Source organism: Acipenser ruthenus, unplaced genomic scaffold (assembly GCF_902713425.1).
Source record: "Acipenser ruthenus unplaced genomic scaffold, fAciRut3.2 maternal haplotype, whole genome shotgun sequence".
Lineage (NCBI taxonomy): Eukaryota > Metazoa > Chordata > Actinopteri > Acipenseriformes > Acipenseridae > Acipenser > Acipenser ruthenus.
The window spans coordinates 349,852-365,306 of NW_026707395.1; the positions used below are offsets into that span (position 1 = coordinate 349,852).

Below are 15,455 nucleotides of genomic sequence, written 5' to 3' on the forward strand. Positions count from 1 at the left end.
TTTCCTTTTGTCCTCCACACATTTCAATTGTAAAATGTAATTACAAAAATGTAATGCCTGCAGCACTTGATATTCCCAGGTGGTCTCCCATCCAAGTACTAACCAAGCCCAACATTGCTTAGCTTCTGAGATCAGACGAGATCAGGCTTATTCAAGGTGGTGTGGCCGCAGGCGATTGCATTTCTGCTTTCATGACTTTTATGTTTAGTGAGCTGGGGGTGATTCCTCCAAAATTTCCTTTTGTCCTCCACACATTTCAATTGTAAAATGTAATGCCTGCAGCACTTGATATTCCCAGGTGGTCTCCCATCCAAGTACTAACCAAGCCCAACATTGCTTAGCTTCTGAGATCAGACGAGATCAGGCTTATTCAAGGTGGTGTGGCCGCAGGCGATTGCATTTCTGCTTTCATGACTTTTATGTTTAGTGAGCTGGGGGTGATTCCTCCAAAATTTCCTTTTGTCCTCCACACATTTCAATTGTAAAATGTAATTACAAAAATGTAATGCCTGCAGCACTTGATATTCCCAGGTGGTCTCCCATCCAAGTACTAACCAAGCCCAACATTGCTTAGCTTCTGAGATCAGACGAGATCAGGCTTATTCAAGGTGGTGTGGCCGCAGGCGATTGCATTTCTGCTTTCATGACTTTTATGTTTAGTGAGCTGGGGGTGATTCCTCCAAAATTTCCTTTTGTCCTCCACACATTTCTATTGTAAAATGTAATGCCTGCAGCACTTGATATTCCCAGGTGGTCTCCCATCCAAGTACTAACCAAGCCCAACATTGCTTAGCTTCTGAGATCAGACGAGATCAGGCTTATTCAAGGTGGTGTGGCCGCAGGAGATTGCATTTCTGCTTTCATGACTTTTATGTTTAGTGAGCTGGGGGTGATTCCTCCAAAATTTCCTTTTGTCCTCCACACATTTCAATTGTAAAATGTAATGCCTGCAGCACTTGATATTCCCAGGTGGTCTCCCATCCAAGTACTAACCAAGCCCAACATTGCTTAGCTTCTGAGATCAGACGAGATCAGGCTTATTCAAGGTGGTGTGGCCGCAGGCGATTGCATTTCTGCTTTCATGACTTTTATGTTTAGTGAGCTGGGGGTGATTCCTCCAAAATTTCCTTTTGTCCTCCACACATTTCAATTGTAAAATGTAATGCCTGCAGCACTTGATATTCCCAGGTGGTCTCCCATCCAAGTACTAACCAAGCCCAACATTGCTTAGCTTCTGAGATCAGACGAGATCAGGCTTATTCAAGGTGGTGTGGCCGCAGGCGATTGCATTTCTGCTTTCATGACTTTTATGTTTAGTGAGCTGGGGGTGATTCCTCCAAAATTTCCTTTTGTCCTCCACACATTTCAATTGTAAAATGTAATGCCTGCAGCACTTGATATTCCCAGGTGGTCTCCCATCCAAGTACTAACCAAGCCCAACATTGCTTAGCTTCTGAGAACAGACGAGATCAGGCTTATTCAAGGTGGTGTGGCCGCAGGCGATTGCATTTCTGCTTTCATGACTTTTATGTTTAGTGAGCTGGGGGTGATTCCTCCAAAATTTCCTTTTGTCCTCCACACATTTCAATTGTAAAATGTAATGCCTGCAGCACTTGATATTCCCAGGTGGTCTCCCATCCAAGTACTAACCAAGCCCAACATTGCTTAGCTTCTGAGATCAGACGAGATCAGGCTTATTCAAGGTGGTGTGGCCGCAGGCGATTGCATTTCTGCTTTCATGACTTTTATGTTTAGTGAGCTGGGGGTGATTCCTCCAAAATTTCCTTTTGTCCTCCACACATTTCAATTGTAAAATGTAATGCCTGCAGCACTTGATATTCCCAGGTGGTCTCCCATCCAAGTACTAACCAAGCCCAACATTGCTTAGCTTCTGAGATCAGACGAGATCAGGCTTATTCAAGGTGGTGTGGCCGCAGGCGATTGCATTTCTGCTTTCATGACTTTTATGTTTAGTGAGCTGGGGGTGATTCCTCCAAAATTTCCTTTTGTCCTCCACACATTTCAATTGTAAAATGTAATGCCTGCAGCACTTGATATTCCCAGGTGGTCTCCCATCCAAGTACTAACCAAGCCCAACATTGCTTAGCTTCTGAGATCAGACGAGATCAGGCTTATTCAAGGTGGTGTGGCCGCAGGCGATTGCATTTCTGCTTTCATGACTTTTATGTTTAGTGAGCTGGGGGTGATTACTCCAAAATTTCCTTTTGTCCTCCACACATTTCTATTGTAAAATGTAATGCCTGCAGCACTTGATATTCCCAGGTGGTCTCCCATCCAAGTACTAACCAAGCCCAACATTGCTTAGCTTCTGAGATCAGACGAGATCAGACGAGATCAGGCTTATTCAAGGTGGTGTGGCCGCAGGCGATTGCATTTCTGCTTTCATGACTTTTATGTTTAGTGAGCTGGGGGTGATTCCTCCAAAATTTCCTTTTGTCCTCCACACATTTCTATTGTAAAATGTAATTACAAAAATGTAATGCCTGCAGCACTTGATATTCCCAGGTGGTCTCCCATCCAAGTACTAACCAAGCCCAACATTGCTTAGCTTCTGAGATCAGACGAGATCAGGCTTATTCAAGGTGGTGTGGCCGCAGGCGATTGCATTTCTGCTTTCATGACTTTTATGTTTAGTGAGCTGGGGGTGATTCCTCCAAAATTTCCTTTTGTCCTCCACACATTTCAATTGTAAAATGTAATTACAAAAATGTAATGCCTGCAGCACTTGATATTCCCAGGTGGTCTCCCATCCAAGTACTAACCAAGCCCAACATTGCTTAGCTTCTGAGATCAGACGAGATCAGGCTTATTCAAGGTGGTGTGGCCGCAGGCGATTGCATTTCTGCTTTCATGACTTTTATGTTTAGTGAGCTGGGGGTGATTCCTCCAAAATTTCCTTTTGTCCTCCACACATTTCAATTGTAAAATGTAATTACAAAAATGTAATGCCTGCAGCACTTGATATTCCCAGGTGGTCTCCCATCCAAGTACTAACCAAGCCCAACATTGCTTAGCTTCTGAGATCAGACGAGATCAGGCTTATTCAAGGTGGTGTGGCCGCAGGCGATTGCATTTCTGCTTTCATGACTTTTATGTTTAGTGAGCTGGGGGTGATTCCTCCAAAATTTCCTTTTGTCCTCCACACATTTCAATTGTAAAATGTAATTACAAAAATGTAATGCCTGCAGCACTTGATATTCCCAGGTGGTCTCCCATCCAAGTACTAACCAAGCCCAACATTGCTTAGCTTCTGAGATCAGACGAGATCAGGCTTATTCATGTGCTGCAGGCATTACATTTTTGTAATTACATTTTACAATTGAAATGTGTGGAGGACAAAAGGAAATTTTGGAGGACTCACCCCCAGCTCACTAAACATAAAAGTCATGAAAGCAGAAATGCAACCGCCTGCGGCCACACCACCTTGAATAAGCCTGATCTCGTCTGATCTCAGAAACTAAGCAATGTTGGGCTTGGTTAGTACTTGGATGGGAGACCACCTGGGAATATCAAGTGCTGCAGGCATTACATTTTACAATTGAAATGTGTGGAGGACAAAAGGAAATTTTGGAGGAATCACCCCCAGCTCACTAAACATAAAAGTCATGAAAGCAGAAATGCAATCGCCTGCGGCCACACCACCTTGATTAAGCCTGATCTCGTCTGATCTCAGAAGCTAAGCAATGTTGGGCTTGGTTAGTACTTGGATGGGAGACCACGTGGGAATATCAAGTGCTGCAGGCATTACATTTTAGTAATTACATTTTACAATTGAAATGTGTGGAGGACAAAAGGAAATTTTGGAGGAATCACCCCCAGCTCACTAAACATAAAAGTCATGAAAGCAGAAATGCAATCGCCTGCGGCCACACCACCTTGAATAAGCCTGATCTCGTCTGATCTCAGAAGCTAAGCAATGTTGGGCTTGGTTAGTACTTGGATGGGAGACCACCTGGGAATATCAAGTGCTGCAGGCATTACATTTTTGTAATTACATTTTACAATTGAAATGTGTGGAGGACAAAAGGAAATTTTGGAGGAATCACCCCCAGCTCCCTAAACATAAAAGTCATGAAAGCAGTAATGCAATCGCCTGCGGCCACACCACCTTGAATAAGCCTGATCTCGTCTGATCTCAGAAGCTAAGCAATGTTGGGCTTGGTTCGTACTTGGATGGGAGACCACCTGGGAATATCAAGTGCTGCAGGCATTACATTTTACAATTGAAATGTGTGGAGGACAAAAGGAAATTTTGGAGGAATCACCCCCAGCTCACTAAACATAAAAGTCATGAAAGCAGAAATGCAATCGCCTGCGGCCACACCACCTTGAATAAGCCTGATCTCGTCTGATCTCAGAAGCTAAGCAATGTTGGGCTTGGTTAGTACTTGGATGGGAGACCACCTGGGAATATCAAGTGCTGCAGGCATTACATTTTTGTAATTACATTTTACAATTGAAATGTGTGGAGGACAAAAGGAAATTTTGGAGGAATCACCCCCAGCTCACTAAACATAAAAGTCATGAAAGCAGAAATGCAATCGCCTGCGGCCACGCCACCTTGAATAAGCCTGATCTCGTCTGATCTCAGAAGCTAAGCAATGTTGGGCTTGGTTAGTACTTGGATGGGAGACCACCTGGGAATATCAAGTGCTGCAGGCATTACATTTTACAATTGAAATGTGTGGAGGACAAAAGGAAATTTTGGAGGAATCACCCCCAGCTCACTAAACATAAAAGTCATGAAAGCAGAAATGCAATCGCCTGCGGCCACACCACCTTGAATAAGCCTGATCTCGTCTGATCTCAGAAGCTAAGCAATGTTGGGCTTGGTTAGTACTTGGATGGGAGACCACCTGGGAATATCAAGTGCTGCAGGCATTACATTTTTGTAATTACATTTTACAATTGAAATGTGTGGAGGACAAAAGGAAATTTTGGAGGAATCACCCCCAGCTCACTAAACATAAAAGTCATGAAAGCAGAAATGCAATCGCCTGCGGCCACGCCACCTTGAATAAGCCTGATCTCGTCTGATCTCAGAAGCTAAGCAATGTTGGGCTTGGTTAGTACTTGGATGGGAGACCACCTGGGAATATCAAGTGCTGCAGGCATTACATTTTTGTAATTACATTTTACAATTGAAATGTGTGGAGGACAAAAGGAAATTTTGGAGGAATCACCCCCAGCTCACTAAACATAAAAGTCATGAAAGCAGAAATGCAATCGCCTGCGGCCACGCCACCTTGAATAAGCCTGATCTCATCTGATCTCAGAAGCTAAGCAATGTTGGGCTTGGTTAGTACTTGGATGGGAGACCACCTGGGAATATCAAGTGCTGCAGGCATTACATTTTAGTAATTACATTTTACAATTGAAATGTGTGGAGGACAAAAGGAAATTTTGGAGGAATCACCCCCAGCTCACTAAACATAAAAGTCATGAAAGCAGAAATGCAATCGCCTGCGGCCACACCACCTTGAATAAGCCTGATCTCGTCTGATCTCAGAAGCTAAGCAATGTTGGGCTTGGTTAGTACTTGGATGGGAGACCACCTGGGAATATCAAGTGCTGCAGGCATTACATTTTACAATTGAAATGTGTGGAGGACAAAAGGAAATTTTGGAGGAATCACCCCCAGCTCACTAAACATAAAAGTCATGAAAGCAGAAATGCAATCGCCTGCGGCCACACCACCTTGAATAAGCCTGATCTCGTCTGATCTCAGAAGCTAAGCAATGTTGGGCTTGGTTAGTACTTGGATGGGAGACCACCTGGGAATATCAAGTGCTGCAGGCATTACATTTTACAATTGAAATGTGTGGAGGACAAAAGGAAATTTTGGAGGAATCACCCCCAGCTCACTAAACATAAAAGTCATGAAAGCAGAAATGCAATCGCCTGCGGCCACACCACCTTGAATAAGCCTGATCTCAGAAGCTAAGCAATGTTGGGCTTGGTTAGTACTTGGATGGGAGACCACCTGGGAATATCAAGTGCTGCAGGCATTACATTTTACAATTGAAATGTGTGGAGGACAAAAGGAAATTTTGGAGGAATCACCCCCAGCTCACTAAACATAAAAGTCATGAAAGCAGAAATGCAATCGCCTGCGGCCACACCACCTTGAATAAGCCTGATCTCGTCTGATCTCAGAAGCTAAGCAATGTTGGGCTTGGTTAGTACTTGGATGGGAGACCACCTGGGAATATCAAGTGCTGCAGGCATTACATTTTTGTAATTACATTTTACAATTGAAATGTGTGGAGGACAAAAGGAAATTTTGGAGGAATCACCCCCAGCTCACTAAACATAAAAGTCATGAAAGCAGAAATGCAATCGCCTGCGGCCACACCACCTTGAATAAGCCTGATCTCGTCTGATCTCCGAAGCTAAGCAATGTTGGGCTTGGTTAGTACTTGGATGGGAGACCACCTGGGAATATCAAGTGCTGCAGGCATTACATTTTTGTAATTACATTTTACAATTGAAATGTGTGGAGGACAAAAGGAAATTTTGGAGGAATCACCCCCAGCTCACTAAACATAAAAGTCATGAAAGCAGAAATGCAATCGCCTGCGGCCACACCACCTTGAATAAGCCTGATCTCGTCTGATCTCAGAAGCTAAGCAATGTTGGGCTTGGTTAGTACTTGGATGGGAGACCACCTGGGAATATCAAGTGCTGCAGGCATTACATTTTACAATAGAAATGTGTGGAGGACAAAAGGAAATTTTGGAGGAATCACCCCCAGCTCACTAAACATAAAAGTCATGAAAGCAGAAATGCAATCGCCTGCGGCCACACCACCTTGAATAAGCCTGATCTCAGAAGCTAAGCAATGTTGGGCTTGGTTAGTACTTGGATGGGAGACCACCTGGGAATATCAAGTGCTGCAGGCATTACATTTTACAATTGAAATGTGTGGAGGACAAAAGGAAATTTTGGAGGAATCACCCCCAGCTCACTAAACATAAAAGTCATGAAAGCAGAAATGCAATCGCCTGCGGCCACACCACCTTGAATAAGCCTGATCTCAGAAGCTAAGCAATGTTGGGCTTGGTTAGTACTTGGATGGGAGACCACCTGGGAATATCAAGTGCTGCAGGCATTACATTTTAGTAATTACATTTTACAATTGAAATGTGTGGAGGACAAAAGGAAATTTTGGAGGAATCACCCCCAGCTCACTAAACATAAAAGTCATGAAAGCAGAAATGCAATCGCCTGCGGCCACACCACCTTGAATAAGCCTGATCTCGTCTGATCTCAGAAGCTAAGCAATGTTGGGCTTGGTTAGGACTTGGATGGGAGACCACCTGGGAATATCAAGTGCTGCAGGCATTACATTTTACAATTGAAATGTGTGGAGGACAAAAGGAAATTTTGGAGGAATCACCCCCAGCTCACTAAACATAAAAGTCATGAAAGCAGAAATGCAATCGCCTGCGGCCACACCACCTTGAATAAGCCTGATCTCGTCTGATCTCAGAAGCTAAGCAATGTTGGGCTTGGTTAGTACTTGGATGGGAGACCACCTGGGAATATCAAGTGCTGCAGGCATTACATTTTACAATTGAAATGTGTGGAGGACAAAAGGAAATTTTGGAGTAATCACCCCCAGCTCACTAAACATAAAAGTCATGAAAGCAGAAATGCAATCGCCTGCGGCCACACCACCTTGAATAAGCCTGATCTCAGAAGCTAAGCAATGTTGGGCTTGGTTAGTACTTGGATGGGAGACCACCTGGGAATATCAAGTGCTGCAGGCATTACATTTTACAATTGAAATGTGTGGAGGACAAAAGGAAATTTTGGAGGAATCACCCCCAGCTCACTAAACATAAAAGTCATGAAAGCAGAAATGCAATCGCCTGCGGCCACACCACCTTGAATAAGCCTGATCTCGTCTGATCTCAGAAGCTGAGCAATGTTGGGCTTGGTTAGTACTTGGATGGGAGACCACCTGGGAATATCAAGTGCTGCAGGCATTACATTTTACAATTGAAATGTGTGGAGGACAAAAGGAAATTTTGGAGGAATCACCCCCAGCTCACTAAACATAAAAGTCATGAAAGCAGAAATGCAATCGCCTGCGGCCACACCACCTTGAATAAGCCTGATCTCGTCTGATCTCAGAAGCTAAGCAATGTTGGGCTTGGTTAGTACTTGGATGGGAGACCACCTGGGAATATCAAGTGCTGCAGGCATTACATTTTACAATTGAAATGTGTGGAGGACAAAAGGAAATTTTGGAGGAATCACCCCCAGCTCACTAAACATAAAAGTCATGAAAGCAGAAATGCAATCGCCTGCGGCCACACCACCTTGAATAAGCCTGATCTCGTCTGATCTCAGAAGCTAAGCAATGTGGGGCTTGGTTAGTACTTGGATGGGAGACCACCTGGGAATATCAAGTGCTGCAGGCATTACATTTTAGTAATTACATTTTACAATTGAAATGTGTGGAGGACAAAAGGAAATTTTGGAGGAATCACCCCCAGCTCACTAAACATAAAAGTCATGAAAGCAGAAATGCAATCGCCTGCGGCCACACCACCTTGAATAAGCCTGATCTCGTCTGATCTCAGAAGCTAAGCAATGTTGGGCTTGGTTAGTACTTGGATGGGAGACCACCTGGGAATATCAAGTGCTGCAGGCATTACATTTTAGTAATTACATTTTACAATTGAAATGTGTGGAGGACAAAAGGAAATTTTGGAGGAATCACCCCCAGCTCACTAAACATAAAAGTCATGAAAGCAGAAATGCAATCGCCTGCGGCCACACCACCTTGAATAAGCCTGATCTCGTCTGATCTCAGAAGCTAAGCAATGTTGGGCTTGGTTAGTACTTGGATGGGAGACCACCTGGGAATATCAAGTGCTGCAGGCATTACATTTTACAATTGAAATGTGTGGAGGACAAAAGGAAATTTTGGAGGAATCACCCCCAGCTCACTAAACATAAAAGTCATGAAAGCAGAAATGCAATCGCCTGCGGCCACACCACCTTGAATAAGCCTGATCTCGTCTGATCTCAGAAGCTAAGCAATGTTGGGCTTGGTTAGTACTTGGATGGGAGACCACCTGGGAATATCAAGTGCTGCAGGCATTACATTTTACAATTGAAATGTGTGGAGGACAAAAGGAAATTTTGGAGGAATCACCCCCAGCTCACTAAACATAAAAGTCATGAAAGCAGAAATGCAATCGCCTGCGGCCACACCACCTTGAATAAGCCTGATCTCGTCTGATCTCAGAAGCTAAGCAATGTTGGGCTTGGTTAGTACTTGGATGGGAGACCACCTGGGAATATCAAGTGCTGCAGGCATTACATTTTACAATTGAAATGTGTGGAGGACAAAAGGAAATTTTGGAGGAATCACCCCCAGCTCACTAAACATAAAAGTCATGAAAGCAGAAATGCAATCGCCTGCGGCCACAACACCTTGAATAAGCCTGATCTCGTCTGATCTCAGAAGCTAAGCAATGTTGGGCTTGGTTCGTACTTGGATGGGAGACCACCTGGGAATATCAAGTGCTGCAGGCATTACATTTTTGTAATTACATTTTACAATTGAAATGTGTGGAGGACAAAAGGAAATTTTGGAGGAATCACCCCCAGCTCACTAAACATAAAAGTCATGAAAGCAGAAATGCAATCGCCTGCGGCCACACCACCTTGAATAAGCCTGATCTCGTCTGATCTCAGAAGCTAAGCAATGTTGGGCTTGGTTAGTACTTGGATGGGAGACCACCTGGGAATATCAAGTGCTGCAGGCATTACATTTTACAATTGAAATGTGTGGAGGACAAAAGGAAATTTTGGAGGAATCACCCCCAGCTCACTAAACATAAAAGTCATGAAAGCAGAAATGCAATCGCCTGCGGCCACACCACCTTGAATAAGCCTGATCTCGTCTGATCTCAGAAGCTAAGCAATGTTGGGCTTGGTTCGTACTTGGATGGGAGACCACCTGGGAATATCAAGTGCTGCAGGCATTACATTTTTGTAATTACATTTTACAATTGAAATGTGTGGAGGACAAAAGGAAATTTTGGAGGAATCACCCCCAGCTCACTAAACATAAAAGTCATGAAAGCAGAAATGCAATCGCCTGCGGCCACACCACCTTGAATAAGCCTGATCTCGTCTGATCTCAGAAGCTAAGCAATGTTGGGCTTGGTTAGTACTTGGATGGGAGACCACCTGGGAATATCAAGTGCTGCAGGCATTACATTTTTGTAATTACATTTTACAATTGAAATGTGTGGAGGACAAAAGGAAATTTTGGAGGAATCACCCCCAGCTCACTAAACATAAAAGTCATGAAAGCAGAAATGCAATCGCCTGCGGCCACACCACCTTGAATAAGCCTGATCTCGTCTGATCTCAGAAGCTAAGCAATGTTGGGCTTGGTTAGTACTTGGATGGGAGACCACCTGGGAATATCAAGTGCTGCAGGCATTACATTTTACAATTGAAATGTGTGGAGGACAAAAGGAAATTTTGGAGGAATCACCCCCAGCTCACTAAACATAAAAGTCATGAAAGCAGAAATGCAATCGCCTGCGGCCACACCACCTTGAATAAGCCTGATCTCGTCTGATCTCAGAAGCTAAGCAATGTTGGGCTTGGTTAGTACTTGGATGGGAGACCACCTGGGAATATCAAGTGCTGCAGGCATTACATTTTACAATTGAAATGTGTGGAGGACAAAAGGAAATTTTGGAGGAATCACCCCCAGCTCACTAAACATAAAAGTCATGAAAGCAGAAATGCAATCGCCTGCGGCCACACCACCTTGAATAAGCCTGATCTCGTCTGATCTCAGAAGCTAAGCAATGTTGGGCTTGGTTAGTACTTGGATGGGAGACCACCTGGGAATATCAAGTGCTGCAGGCATTACATTTTTGTAATTACATTTTACAATTGAAATGTGTGGAGGACAAAAGGAAATTTTGGAGGAATCACCCCCAGCTCACTAAACATAAAAGTCATGAAAGCAGAAATGCAATCGCCTGCGGCCACACCACCTTGAATAAGCCTGATCTCGTCTGATCTCAGAAGCTAAGCAATGTTGGGCTTGGTTAGTACTTGGATGGGAGACCACCTGGGAATATCAAGTGCTGCAGGCATTACATTTTTGTAATTACATTTTACAATTGAAATGTGTGGAGGACAAACGGAAATTTTGGAGGAATCACCCCCAGCTCACTAAACATAAAAGTCATGAAAGCAGAAATGCAATCGCCTGCGGCCACACCACCTTGAATAAGCCTGATCTCGTCTGATCTCAGAAGCTAAGCAATGTTGGGCTTGGTTAGTACTTGGATGGGAGACCACCTGGGAATATCAAGTGCTGCAGGCATTACATTTTACAATTGAAATGTGTGGAGGACAAAAGGAAGTTTTGGAGGAATCACCCCCAGCTCACTAAACATAAAAGTCATGAAAGCAGAAATGCAATCGCCTGCGGCCACACCACCTTGAATAAGCCTGATCTCGTCTGATCTCAGAAGCTAAGCAATGTTGGGCTTGGTTAGTACTTGGATGGGAGACCACCTGGGAATATCAAGTGCTGCAGGCATTACTTTTTTGTAATTACATTTTACAATTGAAATGTGTGGAGGACAAAAGGAAATTTTGGAGGAATCACCCCCAGCTCACTAAACATAAAAGTCATGAAAGCAGAAATGCAGTCGCCTGCGGCCACACCACCTTGAATAAGCCTGATCTCGTCTGATCTCAGAAGCTAAGCAATGTTGGGCTTGGTTAGTACTTGGATGGGAGACCACCTGGGAATATCAAGTGCTGCAGGCATTACATTTTTGTAATTACATTTTACAATTGAAATGTGTGGAGGACAAAAGGAAATTTTGGAGGAATCACCCCCAGCTCACTAAACATAAAAGTCATGAAAGCAGAAATGCAATCGCCTGCGGCCACACCACCTTGAATAAGCCTGATCTCAGAAGCTAAGCAATGTTGGGCTTGGTTAGTACTTGGATGGGAGACCACCTGGGAATATCAAGTGCTGCAGGCATTACATTTTACAATTGAAATGTGTGGAGGACAAAAGGAAATTTTGGAGGAATCACCCCCAGCTCACTAAACATAAAAGTCATGAAAGCAGAAATGCAATCGCCTGCGGCCACACCACCTTGAATAAGCCTGATCTCGTCTGATCTCAGAAGCTAAGCAATGTTGGGCTTGGTTAGTACTTGGATGGGAGACCACCTGGGAATATCAAGTGCTGCAGGCATTACATTTTTGTAATTACATTTTACAATTGAAATGTGTGGAGGACAAAAGGAAATTTTGGAGGAATCACCCCCAGCTCACTAAACATAAAAGTCATGAAAGCAGAAATGCAATCGCCTGCGGCCACACCACCTTGAATAAGCCTGATCTTGTCTGATCTCAGAAGCTAAGCAATGTTGGGCTTGGTTAGTACTTGGATGGGAGACCACCTGGGAATATCAAGTGCTGCAGGCATTACATTTTACAATTGAAATGTGTGGAGGACAAAAGGAAATTTTGGAGGAATCACCCCCAGCTCACTAAACATAAAAGTCATGAAAGCAGAAATGCAATCGCCTGCGGCCACACCACCTTGAATAAGCCTGATCTCGTCTGATCTCAGAAGCTAAGCAATGTTGGGCTTGGTTAGTACTTGGATGGGAGACCACCTGGGAATATCAAGTGCTGCAGGCATTACATTTTACAATTGAAATGTGTGGAGGACAAAAGGAAATTTTGGAGGATTCACCCCCAGCTCACTAAACATAAAAGTCATGAAAGCAGAAATGCAATCGCCTGCGGCCACACCACCTTGAATAAGCCTGATCTCGTCTGATCTCAGAAGCTAAGCAATGTTGGGCTTGGTTAGTACTTGGATGGGAGACCACCTGGGAATATCAAGTGCTGCAGGCATTACATTTTTGTAATTACATTTTACAATTGAAATGTGTGGAGGACAAAAGGAAATTTTGGAAGAATCACCCCCAGCTCACTAAACATAAAAGTCATGAAAGCAGAAATGCAATCGCCTGCGGCCACACCACCTTGAATAAGCCTGATCTCGTCTGATCTCAGAAGCTAAGCAATGTTGGGCTTGGTTAGTACTTGGATGGGAGACCACCTGGGAATATCAAGTGCTGCAGGCATTACATTTTTGTAATTACATTTTACAATTGAAATGTGTGGAGGACAAAAGGAAATTTTGGAGGAATCACCCCCAGCTCACTAAACATAAAAGTCATGAAAGCAGAAATGCAATCGCCTGCGGCCACACCACCTTGAATAAGCCTGATCTCGTCTGATCTCAGAAGCTAAGCAATGTTGGGCTTGGTTAGTACTTGGATGGGAGACCACCTGGGAATATCAAGTGCTGCAGGCATTACATTTTTGTAATTACATTTTACAATTGAAATGTGTGGAGGACAAAAGGAATTTTTGGAGGAATCACCCCCAGCTCACTAAACATAAAAGTCATGAAAGCAGAAATGCAATCGCCTGCGGCCACACCACCTTGAATAAGCCTGATCTCGTCTGATCTCAGAAGCTAAGCAATGTTGGGCTTGGTTAGTACTTGGATGGGAGACCACCTGGGAATATCAAGTGCTGCAGGCATTACATTTTACAATTGAAATGTGTGGAGGACAAAAGGAAATTTTGGAGGAATCACCCCCAGCTCACTAAACATAAAAGTCATGAAAGCAGAACAGCAATCGCCTGCGGCCACACCACCTTGAATAAGCCTGATCTCGTCTGATCTCAGAAGCTAAGCAATGTTGGGCTTGGTTAGTACTTGGATGGGAGACCACCTGGGAATATCAAGTGCTGCAGGCATTACATTTTACAATTGAAATGTGTGGAGGACAAAAGGAAATTTTGGAGGAATAACCCCCAGCTCACTAAACATAAAAGTCATGAAAGCAGAAATGCAATCGCCTGCGGCCACACCACCTTGAATAAGCCTGATCTCGTCTGATCTCAGAAGCTAAGCAATGTTGGGCTTGGTTAGTACTTGGATGGGAGACCACCTGGGAATATCAAGTGCTGCAGGCATTACATTTTTGTCATTACATTTTACAATTGAAATGTGTGGAGGACAAAAGGAAATTTTGGAGGAATCACCCCCAGCTCACTAAACATAAAAGTCATGAAAGCAGAAATGCAATCGCATGCGGCCACACCACCTTGAATAAGCCTGATCTCGTCTGATCTCAGAAGCTAAGCAATGTTGGGCTTGGTTAGTACTTGGATGGGAGACCACCTGGGAATATCAAGTGCTGCAGGCATTACATTTTACAATTGAAATGTGTGGAGGACAAAAGGAAATTTTGGAGGAATCACCCCCAGCTCACTAAACATAAAAGTCATGAAAGCAGAAATGCAATCGCCTGCGGCCACACCACCTTGAATAAGCCTGATCTCGTCTGATCTCAGAAGCTAAGCAATGTTGGGCTTGGTTAGTACTTGGATGGGAGACCACGTGGGAATATCAAGTGCTGCAGGCATTACATTTTTGTAATTACATTTTACAATTGAAATGTGTGGAGGACAAAAGGAAATTTTGGAGGAATCACCCCCAGCTCACTAAACATAAAAGTCATGAAAGCAGAAATGCAATCGCCTGCGGCCACACCACCTTGAATAAGCCTGATCTTGTCTGATCTCAGAAGCTAAGCAATGTTGGGCTTGGTTAGTACTTGGATGGGAGACCACCTGGGAATATCAAGTGCTGCAGGCATTACATTTTACAATTGAAATGTGTGGAGGACAAAAGGAAATTTTGGAGGAATCACCCCCAGCTCACTAAACATAAAAGTCATGAAAGCAGAAATGCAATCGCCTGCGGCCACACCACCTTGAATAAGCCTGATCTCGTCTGATCTCAGAAGCTAAGCAATGTTGGGCTTGGTTAGTACTTGGATGGGAGACCACCTGGGAATATCAAGTGCTGCAGGCATTACATTTTACAATTGAAATGTGTGGAGGACAAAAGGAAATTTTGGAGGAATCACCCCCAGCTCACTAAACATAAAAGTCATGAAAGCAGAAATGCAATCGCCTGCGGCCACACCACCTTGAATAAGCCTGATCTCGTCTGATCTCAGAAGCTAAGCAATGTTGGGCTTGGTTAGTACTTGGATGGGAGACCACCTGGGAATATCAAGTGCTGCAGGCATTACATTTTTGTAATTACATTTTACAATTGAAATGTGTGGAGGACAAAAGGAAATTTTGGAGGAATCACCCCCAGCTCACTAAACATAAAAGTCATGAAAGCAGAAATGCAATCGCCTGCGGCCACACCACCTTGAATAAGCCTGATCTCGTCTGATCTCAGAAGCTAAGCAATGTTGGGCTTGGTTAGTACTTGGATGGGAGACCACCTGGGAATATCAAGTGCTGCAGGCATT

General features: G+C 43.9%; 61 non-coding genes and 8 pseudogenes across 61 annotated transcripts; 54 read left to right on the forward strand and 15 right to left on the reverse strand.

The window, feature by feature from the left end:
• Positions 1 to 54: 54 nt before the first annotated feature.
• On the reverse strand, positions 55 to 173 carry LOC131725903 (5S ribosomal RNA). Its single transcript, XR_009321082.1, has one exon. It is a non-coding gene; the product is annotated as a 5S ribosomal RNA (ribosomal RNA).
• Positions 174 to 273: 100 nt separating this feature from the next.
• On the reverse strand, positions 274 to 392 carry LOC131725904 (5S ribosomal RNA). Its single transcript, XR_009321083.1, has one exon. It is a non-coding gene; the product is annotated as a 5S ribosomal RNA (ribosomal RNA).
• A 114-nt stretch (positions 393 to 506) lies between these two features.
• On the reverse strand, positions 507 to 625 carry LOC131725905 (5S ribosomal RNA). Its single transcript, XR_009321084.1, has one exon. It is a non-coding gene; the product is annotated as a 5S ribosomal RNA (ribosomal RNA).
• A 100-nt stretch (positions 626 to 725) lies between these two features.
• On the reverse strand, positions 726 to 844 carry LOC131726195 (5S ribosomal RNA). Its single transcript, XR_009321378.1, has one exon. It is a non-coding gene; the product is annotated as a 5S ribosomal RNA (ribosomal RNA).
• A 100-nt stretch (positions 845 to 944) lies between these two features.
• LOC131725906 (5S ribosomal RNA) lies at positions 945 to 1,063 on the reverse strand. Its single transcript, XR_009321085.1, has one exon. It is a non-coding gene; the product is annotated as a 5S ribosomal RNA (ribosomal RNA).
• A 100-nt stretch (positions 1,064 to 1,163) lies between these two features.
• Positions 1,164 to 1,282, reverse strand: LOC131725907 (5S ribosomal RNA). Its single transcript, XR_009321086.1, has one exon. It is a non-coding gene; the product is annotated as a 5S ribosomal RNA (ribosomal RNA).
• Positions 1,283 to 1,382: 100 nt separating this feature from the next.
• LOC131726279 (5S ribosomal RNA) lies at positions 1,383 to 1,501 on the reverse strand. Its single transcript, XR_009321463.1, has one exon. It is a non-coding gene; the product is annotated as a 5S ribosomal RNA (ribosomal RNA).
• A 100-nt stretch (positions 1,502 to 1,601) lies between these two features.
• LOC131725908 (5S ribosomal RNA) lies at positions 1,602 to 1,720 on the reverse strand. Its single transcript, XR_009321087.1, has one exon. It is a non-coding gene; the product is annotated as a 5S ribosomal RNA (ribosomal RNA).
• Positions 1,721 to 1,820: 100 nt separating this feature from the next.
• LOC131725909 (5S ribosomal RNA) lies at positions 1,821 to 1,939 on the reverse strand. Its single transcript, XR_009321088.1, has one exon. It is a non-coding gene; the product is annotated as a 5S ribosomal RNA (ribosomal RNA).
• A 100-nt stretch (positions 1,940 to 2,039) lies between these two features.
• On the reverse strand, positions 2,040 to 2,158 carry LOC131725911 (5S ribosomal RNA). Its single transcript, XR_009321090.1, has one exon. It is a non-coding gene; the product is annotated as a 5S ribosomal RNA (ribosomal RNA).
• A 100-nt stretch (positions 2,159 to 2,258) lies between these two features.
• LOC131726472 (5S ribosomal RNA) lies at positions 2,259 to 2,387 on the reverse strand (annotated as a pseudogene).
• A 114-nt stretch (positions 2,388 to 2,501) lies between these two features.
• On the reverse strand, positions 2,502 to 2,620 carry LOC131725912 (5S ribosomal RNA). Its single transcript, XR_009321091.1, has one exon. It is a non-coding gene; the product is annotated as a 5S ribosomal RNA (ribosomal RNA).
• A 114-nt stretch (positions 2,621 to 2,734) lies between these two features.
• LOC131725913 (5S ribosomal RNA) lies at positions 2,735 to 2,853 on the reverse strand. Its single transcript, XR_009321092.1, has one exon. It is a non-coding gene; the product is annotated as a 5S ribosomal RNA (ribosomal RNA).
• Positions 2,854 to 2,967: 114 nt separating this feature from the next.
• On the reverse strand, positions 2,968 to 3,086 carry LOC131725914 (5S ribosomal RNA). Its single transcript, XR_009321093.1, has one exon. It is a non-coding gene; the product is annotated as a 5S ribosomal RNA (ribosomal RNA).
• A 114-nt stretch (positions 3,087 to 3,200) lies between these two features.
• Positions 3,201 to 3,312, reverse strand: LOC131726870 (5S ribosomal RNA; annotated as a pseudogene).
• A 115-nt stretch (positions 3,313 to 3,427) lies between these two features.
• Positions 3,428 to 3,546, forward strand: LOC131726113 (5S ribosomal RNA). The gene has a single exon (XR_009321296.1). It is a non-coding gene; the product is annotated as a 5S ribosomal RNA (ribosomal RNA).
• Positions 3,547 to 3,646: 100 nt separating this feature from the next.
• Positions 3,647 to 3,765, forward strand: LOC131726180 (5S ribosomal RNA). Its single transcript, XR_009321362.1, has one exon. It is a non-coding gene; the product is annotated as a 5S ribosomal RNA (ribosomal RNA).
• Positions 3,766 to 3,879: 114 nt separating this feature from the next.
• Positions 3,880 to 3,998, forward strand: LOC131725915 (5S ribosomal RNA). The gene has a single exon (XR_009321094.1). It is a non-coding gene; the product is annotated as a 5S ribosomal RNA (ribosomal RNA).
• A 114-nt stretch (positions 3,999 to 4,112) lies between these two features.
• Positions 4,113 to 4,231, forward strand: LOC131726240 (5S ribosomal RNA). Its single transcript, XR_009321423.1, has one exon. It is a non-coding gene; the product is annotated as a 5S ribosomal RNA (ribosomal RNA).
• Positions 4,232 to 4,331: 100 nt separating this feature from the next.
• On the forward strand, positions 4,332 to 4,450 carry LOC131725916 (5S ribosomal RNA). Its single transcript, XR_009321095.1, has one exon. It is a non-coding gene; the product is annotated as a 5S ribosomal RNA (ribosomal RNA).
• A 114-nt stretch (positions 4,451 to 4,564) lies between these two features.
• Positions 4,565 to 4,683, forward strand: LOC131726188 (5S ribosomal RNA). The gene has a single exon (XR_009321370.1). It is a non-coding gene; the product is annotated as a 5S ribosomal RNA (ribosomal RNA).
• A 100-nt stretch (positions 4,684 to 4,783) lies between these two features.
• On the forward strand, positions 4,784 to 4,902 carry LOC131725917 (5S ribosomal RNA). Its single transcript, XR_009321096.1, has one exon. It is a non-coding gene; the product is annotated as a 5S ribosomal RNA (ribosomal RNA).
• A 114-nt stretch (positions 4,903 to 5,016) lies between these two features.
• On the forward strand, positions 5,017 to 5,135 carry LOC131726190 (5S ribosomal RNA). Its single transcript, XR_009321372.1, has one exon. It is a non-coding gene; the product is annotated as a 5S ribosomal RNA (ribosomal RNA).
• A 114-nt stretch (positions 5,136 to 5,249) lies between these two features.
• LOC131726127 (5S ribosomal RNA) lies at positions 5,250 to 5,368 on the forward strand. The gene has a single exon (XR_009321310.1). It is a non-coding gene; the product is annotated as a 5S ribosomal RNA (ribosomal RNA).
• A 114-nt stretch (positions 5,369 to 5,482) lies between these two features.
• On the forward strand, positions 5,483 to 5,601 carry LOC131725918 (5S ribosomal RNA). Its single transcript, XR_009321097.1, has one exon. It is a non-coding gene; the product is annotated as a 5S ribosomal RNA (ribosomal RNA).
• Positions 5,602 to 5,701: 100 nt separating this feature from the next.
• Positions 5,702 to 5,820, forward strand: LOC131725919 (5S ribosomal RNA). Its single transcript, XR_009321098.1, has one exon. It is a non-coding gene; the product is annotated as a 5S ribosomal RNA (ribosomal RNA).
• Positions 5,821 to 5,920: 100 nt separating this feature from the next.
• On the forward strand, positions 5,921 to 6,029 carry LOC131726771 (5S ribosomal RNA; annotated as a pseudogene).
• Positions 6,030 to 6,129: 100 nt separating this feature from the next.
• On the forward strand, positions 6,130 to 6,248 carry LOC131725920 (5S ribosomal RNA). Its single transcript, XR_009321099.1, has one exon. It is a non-coding gene; the product is annotated as a 5S ribosomal RNA (ribosomal RNA).
• Positions 6,249 to 6,362: 114 nt separating this feature from the next.
• Positions 6,363 to 6,481, forward strand: LOC131726333 (5S ribosomal RNA). The gene has a single exon (XR_009321519.1). It is a non-coding gene; the product is annotated as a 5S ribosomal RNA (ribosomal RNA).
• Positions 6,482 to 6,595: 114 nt separating this feature from the next.
• On the forward strand, positions 6,596 to 6,714 carry LOC131725922 (5S ribosomal RNA). Its single transcript, XR_009321101.1, has one exon. It is a non-coding gene; the product is annotated as a 5S ribosomal RNA (ribosomal RNA).
• A 100-nt stretch (positions 6,715 to 6,814) lies between these two features.
• Positions 6,815 to 6,923, forward strand: LOC131726772 (5S ribosomal RNA; annotated as a pseudogene).
• Positions 6,924 to 7,023: 100 nt separating this feature from the next.
• On the forward strand, positions 7,024 to 7,132 carry LOC131726773 (5S ribosomal RNA; annotated as a pseudogene).
• Positions 7,133 to 7,246: 114 nt separating this feature from the next.
• LOC131726447 (5S ribosomal RNA) lies at positions 7,247 to 7,365 on the forward strand. The gene has a single exon (XR_009321636.1). It is a non-coding gene; the product is annotated as a 5S ribosomal RNA (ribosomal RNA).
• A 100-nt stretch (positions 7,366 to 7,465) lies between these two features.
• LOC131725923 (5S ribosomal RNA) lies at positions 7,466 to 7,584 on the forward strand. Its single transcript, XR_009321102.1, has one exon. It is a non-coding gene; the product is annotated as a 5S ribosomal RNA (ribosomal RNA).
• A 100-nt stretch (positions 7,585 to 7,684) lies between these two features.
• On the forward strand, positions 7,685 to 7,793 carry LOC131726774 (5S ribosomal RNA; annotated as a pseudogene).
• Positions 7,794 to 7,893: 100 nt separating this feature from the next.
• LOC131726385 (5S ribosomal RNA) lies at positions 7,894 to 8,012 on the forward strand. The gene has a single exon (XR_009321574.1). It is a non-coding gene; the product is annotated as a 5S ribosomal RNA (ribosomal RNA).
• A 100-nt stretch (positions 8,013 to 8,112) lies between these two features.
• Positions 8,113 to 8,231, forward strand: LOC131725924 (5S ribosomal RNA). The gene has a single exon (XR_009321103.1). It is a non-coding gene; the product is annotated as a 5S ribosomal RNA (ribosomal RNA).
• Positions 8,232 to 8,331: 100 nt separating this feature from the next.
• On the forward strand, positions 8,332 to 8,450 carry LOC131726160 (5S ribosomal RNA). Its single transcript, XR_009321342.1, has one exon. It is a non-coding gene; the product is annotated as a 5S ribosomal RNA (ribosomal RNA).
• A 114-nt stretch (positions 8,451 to 8,564) lies between these two features.
• Positions 8,565 to 8,683, forward strand: LOC131725925 (5S ribosomal RNA). The gene has a single exon (XR_009321104.1). It is a non-coding gene; the product is annotated as a 5S ribosomal RNA (ribosomal RNA).
• Positions 8,684 to 8,797: 114 nt separating this feature from the next.
• On the forward strand, positions 8,798 to 8,916 carry LOC131725926 (5S ribosomal RNA). Its single transcript, XR_009321105.1, has one exon. It is a non-coding gene; the product is annotated as a 5S ribosomal RNA (ribosomal RNA).
• A 100-nt stretch (positions 8,917 to 9,016) lies between these two features.
• Positions 9,017 to 9,135, forward strand: LOC131725927 (5S ribosomal RNA). The gene has a single exon (XR_009321106.1). It is a non-coding gene; the product is annotated as a 5S ribosomal RNA (ribosomal RNA).
• Positions 9,136 to 9,235: 100 nt separating this feature from the next.
• Positions 9,236 to 9,354, forward strand: LOC131725928 (5S ribosomal RNA). The gene has a single exon (XR_009321107.1). It is a non-coding gene; the product is annotated as a 5S ribosomal RNA (ribosomal RNA).
• Positions 9,355 to 9,454: 100 nt separating this feature from the next.
• Positions 9,455 to 9,573, forward strand: LOC131726466 (5S ribosomal RNA; annotated as a pseudogene).
• Positions 9,574 to 9,687: 114 nt separating this feature from the next.
• LOC131725929 (5S ribosomal RNA) lies at positions 9,688 to 9,806 on the forward strand. Its single transcript, XR_009321108.1, has one exon. It is a non-coding gene; the product is annotated as a 5S ribosomal RNA (ribosomal RNA).
• A 100-nt stretch (positions 9,807 to 9,906) lies between these two features.
• Positions 9,907 to 10,025, forward strand: LOC131726241 (5S ribosomal RNA). The gene has a single exon (XR_009321424.1). It is a non-coding gene; the product is annotated as a 5S ribosomal RNA (ribosomal RNA).
• Positions 10,026 to 10,139: 114 nt separating this feature from the next.
• LOC131725930 (5S ribosomal RNA) lies at positions 10,140 to 10,258 on the forward strand. The gene has a single exon (XR_009321109.1). It is a non-coding gene; the product is annotated as a 5S ribosomal RNA (ribosomal RNA).
• A 114-nt stretch (positions 10,259 to 10,372) lies between these two features.
• Positions 10,373 to 10,491, forward strand: LOC131725931 (5S ribosomal RNA). The gene has a single exon (XR_009321110.1). It is a non-coding gene; the product is annotated as a 5S ribosomal RNA (ribosomal RNA).
• A 100-nt stretch (positions 10,492 to 10,591) lies between these two features.
• LOC131725933 (5S ribosomal RNA) lies at positions 10,592 to 10,710 on the forward strand. The gene has a single exon (XR_009321112.1). It is a non-coding gene; the product is annotated as a 5S ribosomal RNA (ribosomal RNA).
• A 100-nt stretch (positions 10,711 to 10,810) lies between these two features.
• LOC131725934 (5S ribosomal RNA) lies at positions 10,811 to 10,929 on the forward strand. The gene has a single exon (XR_009321113.1). It is a non-coding gene; the product is annotated as a 5S ribosomal RNA (ribosomal RNA).
• Positions 10,930 to 11,043: 114 nt separating this feature from the next.
• On the forward strand, positions 11,044 to 11,162 carry LOC131725935 (5S ribosomal RNA). Its single transcript, XR_009321114.1, has one exon. It is a non-coding gene; the product is annotated as a 5S ribosomal RNA (ribosomal RNA).
• Positions 11,163 to 11,276: 114 nt separating this feature from the next.
• On the forward strand, positions 11,277 to 11,395 carry LOC131725936 (5S ribosomal RNA). The gene has a single exon (XR_009321115.1). It is a non-coding gene; the product is annotated as a 5S ribosomal RNA (ribosomal RNA).
• Positions 11,396 to 11,495: 100 nt separating this feature from the next.
• On the forward strand, positions 11,496 to 11,614 carry LOC131725937 (5S ribosomal RNA). Its single transcript, XR_009321116.1, has one exon. It is a non-coding gene; the product is annotated as a 5S ribosomal RNA (ribosomal RNA).
• Positions 11,615 to 11,728: 114 nt separating this feature from the next.
• On the forward strand, positions 11,729 to 11,847 carry LOC131725938 (5S ribosomal RNA). Its single transcript, XR_009321117.1, has one exon. It is a non-coding gene; the product is annotated as a 5S ribosomal RNA (ribosomal RNA).
• Positions 11,848 to 11,961: 114 nt separating this feature from the next.
• On the forward strand, positions 11,962 to 12,070 carry LOC131726776 (5S ribosomal RNA; annotated as a pseudogene).
• A 100-nt stretch (positions 12,071 to 12,170) lies between these two features.
• Positions 12,171 to 12,289, forward strand: LOC131725939 (5S ribosomal RNA). Its single transcript, XR_009321118.1, has one exon. It is a non-coding gene; the product is annotated as a 5S ribosomal RNA (ribosomal RNA).
• Positions 12,290 to 12,403: 114 nt separating this feature from the next.
• On the forward strand, positions 12,404 to 12,522 carry LOC131726353 (5S ribosomal RNA). The gene has a single exon (XR_009321541.1). It is a non-coding gene; the product is annotated as a 5S ribosomal RNA (ribosomal RNA).
• Positions 12,523 to 12,622: 100 nt separating this feature from the next.
• Positions 12,623 to 12,741, forward strand: LOC131725940 (5S ribosomal RNA). Its single transcript, XR_009321119.1, has one exon. It is a non-coding gene; the product is annotated as a 5S ribosomal RNA (ribosomal RNA).
• A 100-nt stretch (positions 12,742 to 12,841) lies between these two features.
• LOC131725941 (5S ribosomal RNA) lies at positions 12,842 to 12,960 on the forward strand. Its single transcript, XR_009321120.1, has one exon. It is a non-coding gene; the product is annotated as a 5S ribosomal RNA (ribosomal RNA).
• A 114-nt stretch (positions 12,961 to 13,074) lies between these two features.
• Positions 13,075 to 13,193, forward strand: LOC131725942 (5S ribosomal RNA). Its single transcript, XR_009321121.1, has one exon. It is a non-coding gene; the product is annotated as a 5S ribosomal RNA (ribosomal RNA).
• Positions 13,194 to 13,307: 114 nt separating this feature from the next.
• On the forward strand, positions 13,308 to 13,426 carry LOC131725944 (5S ribosomal RNA). The gene has a single exon (XR_009321123.1). It is a non-coding gene; the product is annotated as a 5S ribosomal RNA (ribosomal RNA).
• Positions 13,427 to 13,540: 114 nt separating this feature from the next.
• LOC131725945 (5S ribosomal RNA) lies at positions 13,541 to 13,659 on the forward strand. The gene has a single exon (XR_009321124.1). It is a non-coding gene; the product is annotated as a 5S ribosomal RNA (ribosomal RNA).
• A 100-nt stretch (positions 13,660 to 13,759) lies between these two features.
• Positions 13,760 to 13,878, forward strand: LOC131725946 (5S ribosomal RNA). Its single transcript, XR_009321125.1, has one exon. It is a non-coding gene; the product is annotated as a 5S ribosomal RNA (ribosomal RNA).
• A 100-nt stretch (positions 13,879 to 13,978) lies between these two features.
• LOC131725947 (5S ribosomal RNA) lies at positions 13,979 to 14,097 on the forward strand. The gene has a single exon (XR_009321126.1). It is a non-coding gene; the product is annotated as a 5S ribosomal RNA (ribosomal RNA).
• A 114-nt stretch (positions 14,098 to 14,211) lies between these two features.
• Positions 14,212 to 14,330, forward strand: LOC131726269 (5S ribosomal RNA). Its single transcript, XR_009321452.1, has one exon. It is a non-coding gene; the product is annotated as a 5S ribosomal RNA (ribosomal RNA).
• A 100-nt stretch (positions 14,331 to 14,430) lies between these two features.
• Positions 14,431 to 14,549, forward strand: LOC131726098 (5S ribosomal RNA). The gene has a single exon (XR_009321280.1). It is a non-coding gene; the product is annotated as a 5S ribosomal RNA (ribosomal RNA).
• A 114-nt stretch (positions 14,550 to 14,663) lies between these two features.
• Positions 14,664 to 14,782, forward strand: LOC131726354 (5S ribosomal RNA). The gene has a single exon (XR_009321542.1). It is a non-coding gene; the product is annotated as a 5S ribosomal RNA (ribosomal RNA).
• A 100-nt stretch (positions 14,783 to 14,882) lies between these two features.
• Positions 14,883 to 15,001, forward strand: LOC131725948 (5S ribosomal RNA). Its single transcript, XR_009321127.1, has one exon. It is a non-coding gene; the product is annotated as a 5S ribosomal RNA (ribosomal RNA).
• Positions 15,002 to 15,101: 100 nt separating this feature from the next.
• Positions 15,102 to 15,220, forward strand: LOC131725949 (5S ribosomal RNA). The gene has a single exon (XR_009321128.1). It is a non-coding gene; the product is annotated as a 5S ribosomal RNA (ribosomal RNA).
• Positions 15,221 to 15,334: 114 nt separating this feature from the next.
• On the forward strand, positions 15,335 to 15,453 carry LOC131725950 (5S ribosomal RNA). The gene has a single exon (XR_009321129.1). It is a non-coding gene; the product is annotated as a 5S ribosomal RNA (ribosomal RNA).
• The last annotated feature ends 2 nt before the right edge of the window (positions 15,454 to 15,455 follow it).